This window comes from Notamacropus eugenii, chromosome 1 (assembly GCF_028372415.1).
Source record: "Notamacropus eugenii isolate mMacEug1 chromosome 1, mMacEug1.pri_v2, whole genome shotgun sequence".
Taxonomy (NCBI): domain Eukaryota; kingdom Metazoa; phylum Chordata; class Mammalia; order Diprotodontia; family Macropodidae; genus Notamacropus; species Notamacropus eugenii.
The window spans coordinates 265,864,970-265,878,029 of NC_092872.1; the positions used below are offsets into that span (position 1 = coordinate 265,864,970).

Genomic DNA, 13,060 nt, shown 5'->3' on the forward strand with positions numbered 1-13,060 from the left:
CACTAGTGGAAGATGACTTTGCAGATTTCACCAAGAAGCCAGAAAACATCTGCCATTAACTCCTTCCTGGATGCCCAGCTTTTCCACAATAAATAAGCTGCTATCTATCACTGACCTTTCATCCTTCCTTCTAAAAGCAGAGTGATAAGATGGTTTGGGGCAGCTAGATGGCATTATGAGTAGAGGACTGGGCCTGGAGTAAGCAAGGCTTATCTTCCAGAGCGCAAATCTGATATTACCAGCTGTGGGAACCTTGGCAAGTCACTGAACCTTCCTTGCCTCAGTTTCCTCATCTGTAAAAATGAGGTGGAGAAGAAAATGGCAAACTACTCTAGTACTTCTGCCAAGAAAAACCCAAAAGGGAAGGGAAGGAAGGGGAGAAGGAGTGGGAGAAAATTGGGACATATGGAAGTGATTAATTATATAACAAATAAATTAATCAATTTGGGGTGAGGGGAGAGAAAAAAGGAAAAACCCAAATGGAATCACAGAGAGTCAGGCACAACTGAAACAACTTAACAATAAAGAGATATTTTCATCCCAAACCTAGCCCTGACCCATTCCCTAGTCTACCATGCTCTCCAACCCCTCTTGGATGCTCAGTCATCCTCTATCTGAGACTTCCATCTATTCCCCTTTCAAATATAATCAATTCTCTGGGTTTAAAAAACAAAAGTCTCTACTTGACCCCATATCTCCCTTTAGCCAGTGTCAAATTCCTTATTGTTCTGGCAATCAAATTCCTCAAGCGTGTGCTTTGTATTTCTCACTAAAGCCAAAATTACCCATTTTAATGCTCAGGAGAAACAGCAGAAAACAGGAGAAACTGATACATTGGGAGAGACCCCAGGATAGGGGAAGCCACTGTTGAGAAGGCCACTTGCAGAGAGGAGCAGGGGATGGGGCTAGGCAAGAAGGAGCTCACGTGGTATGTGGGTACAACATGAAGGTTTGCTACCTGATCGCCAACTCCTATAACTGATAATATTCATGTCATGGGGAATGAAGCTTGTGCACTGGGCCTTTGATAGCATCTTCCAACATGGAAGACACTGGGGACTTCTGGGAGAGTTGCAATGACATATAATGGATAGAACTGAAAAGACATGAGCATGCATGGACCTTCTCTAACTGGTTCTGGTTTTCTAATCACATGATTAGGAGAAGTTTTTTAGATTTGTTGTGTGGGGTACCTTCAAAAGGGCCTTAGCCTTCACCATCTTCTCTTTGGTTTCATTCTGATTGTCTTCTCCCCTCATGATTTGACTCCTCCACTGACAGAACTTAGTGAATGACATTGAAAAGAAGCCTTGGGCCTCCACCCTGATGAAGACAAAATGTGGCCCATGAGACGACCTTAGCTTGGCTTTGTGATTGCTATCCTCTGTTTTAGGGGAAAGACTTAGACCAGAATATCAAGAGAGTGAACATCTGGGCACAGAGTCCAGCACCCCAAGATCACAGCATCCCAACATACTAGTAAACCTGCATACTGGCATTTCAGTATCTGGGATTTGCAATTTGATGAATAAAATCTCTGAGAAGCAGAATTTTCAGGGAATTAATAATCAATTTATTAATTAGGCTAGCTAATAATCAATAAATTAATGGTCAGCAATTTCTCTCGGTACCCAAAGACACCAAAGGAGACTCTGAAATGCTTTAAATAAGGTGTGTACCTTCTGACAGGGAACTCCTCTGACAAGTGAAACTCAACACTGATTGGAGGGCATTTAATGAGGAGGTGGGTTAAAAGTCTTCTGCTCCTCCCACTGAGAGCGTGGTTTGATCATGAGACTCAGCAACCTCTAGCAATCTCAACAGGGCAAGCTATTTCTATCTAGACTTCTCTGGCTGGTTTTCTCCTTCATGAGCTGCATTACCCTAAACTCTAAAGGAAGGGACCAAAGACAGTGGCTCCTTCCCCCAGCATAAGACTAGATACTATTTATATTCTAAATAGAAATTAGGTTTCCCAAGTGGGTGGGGTCCTGCCCAACCAAGTTAAGGGACATGTGCCTTAGAGGCTAAAAGAAAACTGCTTTACGGTTAGACCCTTCTAAAACTGCCTGAGCTTTTCAAGAGTAACAAAAATAAGAGGGGAAGGATGGATCAGAAGTTAATAATTAGTTATTAATAGTAATATTAATTTCTTTCAGCAACCAGCTTAGTATCTATACATCAAGGATCAAGGAGTGACCTTCAGAACACAACCTAGTAATAGCTCAGACAGGGACTCATCCAGCTGTCATACTACACTTGGATGTAAAGTTGATGGGATGATGTTATGTAGGAACAGATCTAAGAGTCAATCCATTTTCCACAGAGATTAAGATAGGATAAGGGAGAGTGTGTCCCCAGGAATTGGAGGGAAATGTTTGTACTTTTGTGATCCCTAGATCTAAATATCCCTTTTTCAAAAACTAATAGATGTTAAGTTGTTAAATGGAATTGGAGTACTTATTGGCACCTAACAGTGAGAAAAGACAGCATCTGAGAATAGACACCCCCAATCCCTTGGAAGCATCCTAGGACCCTGAGAAGGGGGTGTAAGAGGACTCACCCTTGGAGAGAGGGGACAGTATACTGGCTACACTTGCTAACTAGTTTCTAAACTGTCAGGGAAATGCAAATATATTATGTGTGTGCATGTGTGTAACATATGTATTATATATGGTCACAAATGTTTGACTTTATATAAGTAACATTTTAATTGCAGAAACTTTTGGAATTATTATTTTTAATTTTTCCACCTTTAAAATTTCTGCACCCTGAGGCAAAACCCCAGTTACTCTGACCTAGTTATGTCTGTTTCACATTCATGCATTCATTTCTTTTTTTTAATGCCATATTGATTCCTTTTGTCTTTATATCAATCATTTCAACACCCTCCCCCTTCAAACTGAATTCTCTCTTATGAAAAAAAAAAAACAAGAAAGCATAAACATCCAATACAATGATTGTACCTGACAAGGAATACAAGCTTCTGTCCTAGGAATCCCCACCTCTCTCCTGGAGGGGAGGGTGTGTTTCGTCTGTTCTCCAGAATCTTCAGTGGCTTTCCAAGGGTTGCTCCATCTTCACTGGTTCCTTTGATCTCAGCTTTCTTTCTGGGACCATTCCATTTACACTGCTGTGTTCATTGTGGATATTCTCCTCCTGGTTCTGTTTATTTCTCTTTATACATACTGTACTTGCCTGGGTTCAGACATAAAATGACCTTATCGCTCAAATAAAACCCAATAATTTCCCAAATGATCTATGATCTATTGTGTCCACTAAGTGTGGGTCTCTCCCAGTGTTCTGTTCTGGGCCCTCTTCTCTTTTCTCTCCATACTCTCGCTCTCAGGAGTTTCATCAGCCCTCATGGGCTCCATTATCATCTCTCTGAAGATGATTCCTAGATCTAAATAGTCAATTCTAGTCTCTCTTTTGAGCTCCAATAGCTCTTTACCAGTTTCCCAGTGGATATTTTAAACTAAATGTCTGGTGTCTTGAACTCAACATTGCCATTCAACAAGCTGTGAATTCCTTCAATTGTAATACTGTTTAACCCTCATCTCTCCACCTTTTCACAAGAATTGCACATTTTATCACGTTTGGGTGAAATCTAGGTAAATTTTGTCTTCAACAATCTCCTCATAAACTTCTTTAGGGAGCTTATCAAAAATAGTTCTGACAACTTAGTTAAACTCTCAGAAAAGGCAATGAGACTCATCAGGCAACTCCTTAGATCCCTGCTTCCTTTTCTAGATTTTTATAAATAGACACAGAATAGAGACTGCATCCCTTTAATGACATGTTGTAGAATTTTGCCAAGAATCAAAGTCAAGGTCACAGGCCTTGTTGACCAGTCTCTTCCATTCTTTTTAAATCATCCTAAGCATTTCCAGCCCTGCAATCCTACAGGACCTCTCCTAGTTTCCATAATCTTTTGAATATCACTGAGACTGGCTCCATAATCACATCCACTAGATTTTTCAGCTCCTGAGGCTTTGGTTCACCAGCCCAGGTGATTCGTATTCAACAGTCAGCTCTTAGTAGCTACCTACCTGACTGCAGATTTGTGCTGGTCAGCTGCTAAAGAGGATATTAGAACTAAACACCCCAATTGACTAATGTGAGAATGTGTTTAATAGAAATGTATGTGTAGAACCCATATAAAATTGAATGCCATCTCAGGGAGGGGAGAAAAATTAAAACTTATGGAAGTGATTGTTGAAAATTGAAAACAAATGAATTATCTATATAAAAAAAAAGAACTAAACACTCCCAAAGGGGGAAGTAGGTGGTACAATGAGTACAGTGCCAGACCTGGAGTCACGACCTTGTAGGTTCAAATCCATCCTCTGACACTTACTAAGCTGTGTGACCCTGGGCAAGTCCCTTTCACCCTGTTTGCCTCAGTTTCCTCATCTATAAAATGAGCTGGGGAAGGAAATGGCAACCACTCCAGTATCTCTGCCAAGAAATCCCAAAGGCGTTCAAGAATCAGATGTGCCTGAAAGATAAAATAACAACAAATACCCAGGGCCCCAATTAAATCAACAGAGCAAATTTGTTTCCCAAGATGTTTGAATTGAAAAGCAAAGCTGGCCTGCACTGGCTGGAGGGTCAGTTGTGCTGGAAGGCAATCTTCAGCCTTCTGAGGAAACCAAGGCCACGTTGATTGGCGGCTGCGGGGGAGCATTTCCTCAAGGGAGAACTTTCCAAGTGAATTGCAGCTCACTCATCTGATTGAAAACCGAGAGGCTTTCCTTCCAGGCTCTGGTTTCAATGATCTTGTCACAGATGCCAAGGTTATTTGCCTCTGAGCTCCCTGGGAAAGAAATGTGAATGGCAATACCATCTGGTTGGAGATGACAGTGTGAAAAGCTCTTAACTGTTTTTTCTGTTGTTTCGCTTGGGAGGCTGTGAGATATCAGAGCAGAAGGCTAGGGTTCTGAAGGCCAGGGTTCTGAAGGAAGGCCAGGGTTCTGAAGGCCAGGGTTCTGAAGGAAGGCCAGGGTTCTGAAGGCCATATGCAGCTTCCCCTGGTGGGAAAGGGAGGCTCAGAAGACACACTTATTTTACTTCTTACTTCAGTGGATCCATCATCACATATTTATTAAAAGCCTACTATGTGCCAGGCACTAGAGACAGAAGGATGAGGAATGAAATAAATCCCCACTTGCTAGGGAATTAGCTCACATTCTAACAAGGGAGAAAACATGAACATATAAATATATGTGGAATAAATATAAAGAGAATGATCATAAAGTAGCCTGAGAGGGAGGGCACTACAGTTTGGGGAAATCAGAAAAGGCTTGATGCAACGGTTGAGCTGTCTTGAAGGAAGAAAGAGACTCTGTGGTAGAAATGAGGAAGGGGTGAATTCCAGCCATGGATGACCAGTGCAAAGGTCCAAAGATGAGATGAAGTGTTGCGTGGGTAAGGAACAGAGACTCTGAGTCAAAGAGTACAAAAGTACAAAAGGCTAGAAAAAAACAGGTTGGGGCCTGGTTGTGAGGGATTCTAAAAGCTAAACAGAGGAGCTCACATGCTGTCCTAGAGGTAGTTAAAATGGCTGGGATTTATTGAGTAAGGGAATAACTTGGACAGATTTGTGTTGGTAGCAATGTGGAAGATGGTCAAGTATGGGACCAAGGAAGAAGCAGTCAAAACAATTGAGGTGAGAGGTGATGAAGGCCTTAGAGGGTGGTTGTCTGAGCAGGGACAAGGGGTCAGAGATCAAAGATGTTATAAAAGTAGAAATGATAAAGTTTGCCACTTAAGAAACTATTGGTAACACTTTTGTCATGTTATTTCAAGTTGTGTCTGACTCTGTGTGACCCCATTTGGGGGTTTTCTTAGCAAAGATACTGGAGTAGTTTGCCATTTCCATCTCCAGTTCATTTTATAGAGGAGAAACAGAGGCAAGCAAGGTTAAGTGACTTGTCTAGGGACACACAGCTAGTAAGTATTTGAGGTCAGATTTGAATTTATGAAGATGAGTCTTCCAGAAACCAAGCCCAGTGCTCCATCTACTGTGCTATGAAGCTACCCCACTGGTAACATTGGAAACAAGATTATAGAAGAAAATAGGAAGAAAGGAAATGGAGGAAATAGAATTCCTGAGTATAGATTGCCTTTTTGAAGAGTTTAACTGAGTAGGAGAAGAGGAATCTAGGGTGGTCATTGGCAGGATGGTAGAAATCAGTGAGGGCTTTTTAAAGACTTGAATCAGTAAGTACCCCAACATACACAGCGGGGCCTGCTACCACAAGTCCTGAGATCTGCATTCATAAAAGGAAAGGTGACTTTTGAGGGGTTAATAATTTAATCAAGCACAGGTATCATTCCTTTAAGCAAGCATATATACCATTCACCTATTTCAGGGATGTCAGAACCCTGAACTTCAAAGAAAACACAGAGAAATTAAAAGTCAACAGACATGCTTCCAAAATGTCTGATCATAAACATGCATACATCTTTAGACCAGAGAGGAAACATCTGGGTTTTTCAAAGGGAGGGGGGAAGAGAGTCTCCTTAGGGGCTTCCCAGAGTCATCTTCTGGCCAAACAAACACTTTCAGTTAGTAAGCCCCAAAGTAAAACCTCACCCACTGAGTATTTATACACTATTTAGAGCCAGAGGGCATCCCATCCTGGGAGAACCAGTGCCTCATTAGCAAAAGGCGTGGACCTTCTTACAAATCTTCCCAGAACCCACAATGGGTGGGAAAGATCTTCCTCAGTCACATGCCTTACACTTATTGATTATACTAAAACAAAAACAGCAAAAGTTCTATTTTACTTGCCATTACCATACTCCCATCTGCTTATGTCTATAAGGCAGCAGGGAAAGGCCAATATAAAGAAGGAGATTATAGATGAAAGAGAGAATGGAGATGAGAGTGAAGAAAAAGGAGGAAGATGAGATGGGGGGTAGGGGGGGTATAGAGACATTGGCCTTAAGAAGTTCCACCATCAGACACAGAAGTGAAGAGAGAGAAAGTGGAAGATGAGATCTGAGGGATATAGAAGAAAAGGGGAGAAGAGAGAGCTCCGTCACTGGCCTCAAATAGTGTGTATGTGTGTGCGTGCGTATGTGTGTATGTGTATGTGTGTGTGTGTGTGTGTATGTGTGTGTGTGTGTGTATACTATAAGGCAAAGTTCTCATCTAAGAGTAAGGGAAAGGTACCTTGAGAAGCTTTAGGAAAGATGTCAAGGTTTGGAATGGCCTTGGTGATGGGTAAGAGGAGTAGAAAGATTGCCTTTCTGCACTGAGGGCCCAGTTGAGATTAGCCAACATAAATTTATAGTGAAGCCAATTAGCACAGTTTTGTGACTTCCTCCAAGTTTGCTCAGGAACACAGGAATAAAAGTGAAGGAGACAGATGGTAGAAATAATTCAGAGTTGGGGGTTGGCAACATGATTGTTAGTAGGACAAAGCTAATTCAGATCAACACATATTTACTAAGCACTGTACTAAGTACTGGGAAAAGGAAGGAAGGAAGGAAGGAAGGAAGGAAGGAAGGAAGGAAGGAAGGAAGGAAGGAAGGAAGGAAGGAAGGAAGGAAGGAAGGAAGGAAGGAAGGAAGGAAGGAAGGAAGGAAGGATGGGAGGGAGGGAGGGAGGGAGGGAGGAAGGAAGGAAGGAAGGAAGGAAGGAAGGAAGGAAGGAAGGAAGGAAGGAAGGAAGGAAGGAAGGAAGTCTCAAGGAGTTTACATTCCAGTGGGAGGAAACAATCTAGCACATAAAAAGAGGCTGAATGGGGGAAGAAGTAGAGGCATTTGGACAGGAACATGGTAAAGAAAGTCCAGAGGGTCCAAAGTAGGATGAAGAAATAACTAGCTGGACATTTTCCTTAAAATGAAGGGTCTGAGAGGAACCAGCCAATCAGAGAAAGGGATTGCAGAGATGAAAAGTACATTCAGTGTGAGAAATCTAGAGGTGGACTGAACTTCTAGAGTGATCAGACTCCTGTGATAAAGGGACAAAGGATTCAAGAGTAGACAATAGTGTAGAGTCAAACTGGTTTCCTAAGGAAGGGATCTGAGCATGGCTACATCAGAAGTAATAGACTGATGGAACTGCAGCTCACAGTGAGGATGAAGAACAAGATTAATGGCAATAAGTAAGAAGAAAGATGGGTGGTCATTATGGAAAAACTATGATCAAATTAAGGAATTTCTGAGTTGAAGAATGGAATGGAATCTCTGTGAGATAGCACGACCAAGCACATACCCGTCTCTGAGTGTAGCAGAGGTAGAATTGAGGAGTAGGCTGTGGGAATTGAGTAGACTGAACAACTTGGGAAGTCAGAGTAGTTGAGGGAAAATAAATATTTATGTTGAAGGAAAAACTTCAAGCCAAGCACTGAACTTCCTGAGGAGGAAGGAAAAATGACCTGGAGATCAGTCACTCCGTTGAAGCAGTAGCCTAATAATATGTGATTGGTTTTAGTGACAATGGAGAACATTCTGACTCCCCCATTATAATTGGAGTATGAGAGTGTGGAGCATATGAGAGAAAATATAGCCAGCACTGGGGAAAGAGTATCCTAGGAAGCAGTATTATCAGGAGAAAACCAGGTCTCAATGACTGCCAGAAGAGAAAAGGAGGGAGAAAAGAAAAGATTTAAGACAAAAAGTCTGTTAATTATGCAGCAGGCATTCCAGAGAGCACAGTGACAGAATAGGCGAATCTGGAGCAGGACATTGGGAAGGTAGAACTGGTGTGAATAAGAGAGAAGATAGCAGAGATTAGGGAAGAGGATTTGTTCAGCAGTAGCTAGAACATGAGGAAGAGGTGGTCTTTGAGTAACACTGGGATGAAGAAAGTATAGGGTTGATAGGATTGAGAAATGAATGCTGACAGTATTTCCCATCAGAGGCTAGGAAGAGGTCCACTGAGGCAAACACATCATTAAATTGTTCAGTGTCCTTCTTTGAGGCTCAGTTTGTTGTCAGGAGGTACAGTTTTATCATAGCAGTCAGGAGCAGGAGGAGGTATGGCCCCAAAAGTCTTGGAACCCAATGAGGAAGCAAGCAGGACATGTGAGTAGTCAGGTACTGGAGAGTGCAGCCACCGCCTCAACTCAGACCCAAATCACTTTGTACCTAGACTAGCTTCCTAATGAATCTCCTTGCCTTGATTCTCTCTTCTGTCCAATCCATTCTCCTCTCAGCTGCCAAAGTACAAGACTTATCACATCTTTCCCCTACCCTGTAAACTCCATTGGCCCCCCATTACATCTAGGGTCAAATACAAACTCCTCTATTTATCATTATTGCATGAACTCCTTTGCTCACTGCTAGAAGGGGGAAAGCAAATGGTAGACTAAAACAACTGAACCCTGTTTTTCCTAAAACTCCCATTGGGGGCAGTCAGTGGAACCTTGGCAGTATCTCGAACTACGTCTAAATACTGTTGGGTGGCAGCCAGAGTCTAGGAGAAGAGAAGGGTATCTGAATAGTAAGATAATATCATCTTATTGCTTTTACTGATTCTAAGTAAAAAGTAGAAAAACTGTGATACAGTATGTCTATCTTTGTGGGTAGTCAACTCATTCCAAAATGATGCAACCAAGGCTCAGTGAACTATGGCAGAGGCAAGAAGGAGGCAGGGTGGTCCAATGGATGAAGACTCAAAGCTAATCTAATTGGGTGAATGAACACTAATCATACCTCTCAGTCAGCTGAAATGAGCTCAGCTACCAAGGAGAAAAGGAGCTGGGAGATTACTAGATTGTGAGCTTTCCTATTAGACTGTGAGCTTCTTGGGGTCAGATGCTGGTTTTTACCTCTTTTCCTATCTCCCTCACTTAGCCTAGTGCCTGGAACATAGCAGGCATTTAACAAATGTTTATTGTTCAATTGAGATAAAAAAGTCATCCACATTCTGATAATTATAATTCATTTGACTCTTCTCTAACACTGGCCCATGAGTGGGGTAGAATGCGTAATCACAAAGGTGAGTGTGGGACATCACAGGGCAAAATACTTTTCATGGAAAGGATTAGGTGAGTGGTTAGCAGCATCACTATTTGTTTAAACAGTTAGATACATCCTTGATATTTGTCATCCTTTATGGTACTTCTTTGGAATCTTACACCATCGGGAAGCAAAGCCCCTGGACCATGTTGTCTCCTTATGCTACCACTCTCATTAGGTCATGATTTAATGTGGTGCTTTCCACCTTTATAGAGGATTGATAAAAGACTTTGAACATATCAAATTTTCATTGAAAGTTTATCTGCCCTACTGTCCAATGCTCTTAATACAAGAACTCATTTGATAAATTATTTTCTGAATTTAGTTCCAAAAAATAGTTTTCCTCTACAGACAACCCTGTATGCTTTTTTTTTCAGGCAAGGAACACCATGCATCACAGCATGTTCCTCTTAAATTTAGAGTCTAATTCAGGGACCAATGGTAGGAATTAACTCATCTCAAGGACCTGCCAACTTCTACTCCCCACGCTTATCTCAGCAGGTTTATATTCTGTTTTTATCTTTAATTGTTCCATTTTACATCTATTTTTTATTTTATGAGACACCTCAAAAAGCAACAGACAGGTTCATAGTAAGCATAGCAGCCTATGTAACCAATGATTTGATTGAAAGAAGTGATTTAAAGGTTATCCAGGAAATGTATGATGCTAAAAAAAGAAAAAGGAGATGGATCAGTCAGTCATGAGATCAAAGGATAATGTGTGGCACCTCACAGGCTGCTCTGGTATCTAGGATATGTTAGAAGACCTAGAGGACAGACTCTAGCACATTGAGGAAATATTTTTTGGAGAATTTTTGACTCAGTATGGACAAAAATCATATAAGATAAGAACGTATGTATGGGTTTCAACCTACAACATTAGAGCTAGTACCCACATCCATAAGAACATGGATCCATTAGGGAGGAAGGAAGGAAGGAAGGAAGGAAGGAAGGAAGGAAGGAAGGAAGGAAGGAAGGAAGGAAGGAAGGAAGGAAGGAAAGATGGGGCAGTAGTTTAGTTTTTAAAACTTAGAGTTAACACATGAAACATAAGAAAAAATGAACAAATGAAATTGAATTTATATACTAAGGGAACACTGCATTTATAACTCACAGCTGCATCTCCAGAGGGCAGCTACTACCTTGTTAAAATCATTATACCAGGATGCAGTTTGGGGGATTATATAATTCCCACCCGGCCCCCCGAACACATACACACACACTCTTTTTCCTTCCCAGTTAGTAATATGGGATTTTCCAAGAAGAATATAATTGAGGCAACCAGATGGTACAGTGGATAGAGTTCTGGGCCTGGATTCAAGTTTAAATCCAGCTACAGACAGTAATTAGCTATGTGACCCTGAACTTTTCACTTAACCTCTGTCTGTCTCAGTTTCCTTACTGTAAAATGAAATTCATAAAAGTACCTACCTCACAGAGTCATTAAGAGGATCCAATGCTCTAATATTTGTAATGTTTAGCACAATGCCTGGCCTATAGGAAACACTTAATAAGCTTGTTGCATTCCAAGAGCACACGTGAGAACAAATGGCTGATTACACCATTACTGAACTACTGAATAAACATATGATTTTCATAGGAACTAGCAAGCACGTGAACTTTCAAGATAATTTCTAGTTCATTTCAGACAAAACAATTCATCCAAAATGACTTCTATAAATTGAGAATGTAATTCCTAGCAAAGAAAGGCAGCATATACAGTGGCTAAAAGACCAGTCTTGGAATCAGGAAAAACAAGATTCAATTCTGGCTCGTGACACATACTGACTAGGTAACCATGGCAACGTGACAACCTCTCTACATCTCAGGCTCCCCACAGGAGTTACAGGAGAGATGTCAGTCTACTGGAAATTTCCATAACAGAAGTCCCCCACACTCATTAAATCACAGGTTTAGACACCCCCAAAAATCTTTATTGTAAATCTAAATATGAGTCACATATAAATTCATATAAACAGGATGGAATTATATTAAATCTCCCGACCCCGGAATTGTCAATGCCACATAGAAGTATCTGATTCAAGCAGAAACAGAGAAAGGGAGACAGGCAGGCAGAAAGAGAAATAAACACAAAGACAGAAAGGCAGAGACAAAGTCAGAGAGAAAGGCCCAAAAAGGTATAGGGTCCAAGGGTCTATCCACCAAGAAGGGAGCCCAAAGGGGGAAGAGGTGTGGGTGTGTGTGTGTGTGTGTGTGTGTGAGAGAGAGAGAGAGAGAGAGAGAGAGAGAGAGAGAGAGAGAGAGAGAGAGAGAGAGAGAGAGGGGGAGGGAGGGAGGGAGGGAGGGAGGGAGGGAGGGAGGGAGGGAGGGAGGGAGGGAGGAAGAGAGAGAGAAAGAGAATCACTCTTGAAAAACCTTGTGTTTTTTATAAGCCCTTCCTACCTCTTGGCAAGTCATAGCACAGTTATCTTCCCCTTTATAGTCTGTGCCTGTTCTTTAACCAGATGGTACAGTGAGTAGAGGGCCTGGCCTGGAGTCAGGAAGACTCAACTTCCTTTGTTCAAATCTGGCCTCAGATACTTCCTAGCCATGTGACCCTGGGCAAGTCACTTAACCCTGTTTGCCTCAATTTCCTCATCTATAAAATAAACTGGAAAAGGAAATGGCAAACCACTCCAGTATCTTTACCAAGAAATCCCCAATATTTTTCAGCACCTACTGGGCACTGAAAGCAAAACCATATTCTAGACAACAAATCTGAAGGTAGTCAATGCACTCTTGTCCCTCTTAAAGGATTAATCAAGTTTTGAATCTGGGAAGTCCTACCCAATTAACAACAGAAAATTGCCTCCTGAATCTAGTGAACTTAGTCACTAGTTAAGACTCACTTCCTCAATAGCTATCAAAGTGGTTCTATCAAAGATATCTAGAAAACATTTGGAAATTATAAACTGGAGTTCATAAGAGAACAAACGCCTTAAAAAAGGGGGCCATCTTTACCTTTTGGCTTTTGTATCCTCTGTGCACAGAGTATTTGGCACATAGTAAGAACTTAATAAAAGCCTTTTTTTCATTCATTCTCTTTCTTTAAGAAGAGAGCCAGATGCACTGAATAGAGCAT

General features: G+C 41.4%; 1 protein-coding gene across 2 annotated transcripts in view; it reads right to left on the reverse strand.

Annotated features, from left to right (window-relative positions):
- Positions 1-13,060, reverse strand: part of LOC140517508 (solute carrier family 22 member 15-like) — a 229,343-nt gene that overhangs the window by 103,570 nt on the left and 112,713 nt on the right. Inside the window, exons 13-15 of one of the 2 annotated variants that reach the window (XR_011971613.1) lie at positions 4,361-4,819; positions 2,967-3,198; positions 1,194-1,323 (exon numbers count right to left, since the gene is read on the reverse strand). The gene's annotated coding sequence lies outside the window, so the exon portion shown is untranslated. Of the gene's footprint in view, positions 1-1,193; positions 1,324-2,966; positions 4,820-13,060 lie in introns of both variants that reach the window. The other variant, XR_011971612.1, reaches the window with a different exon arrangement.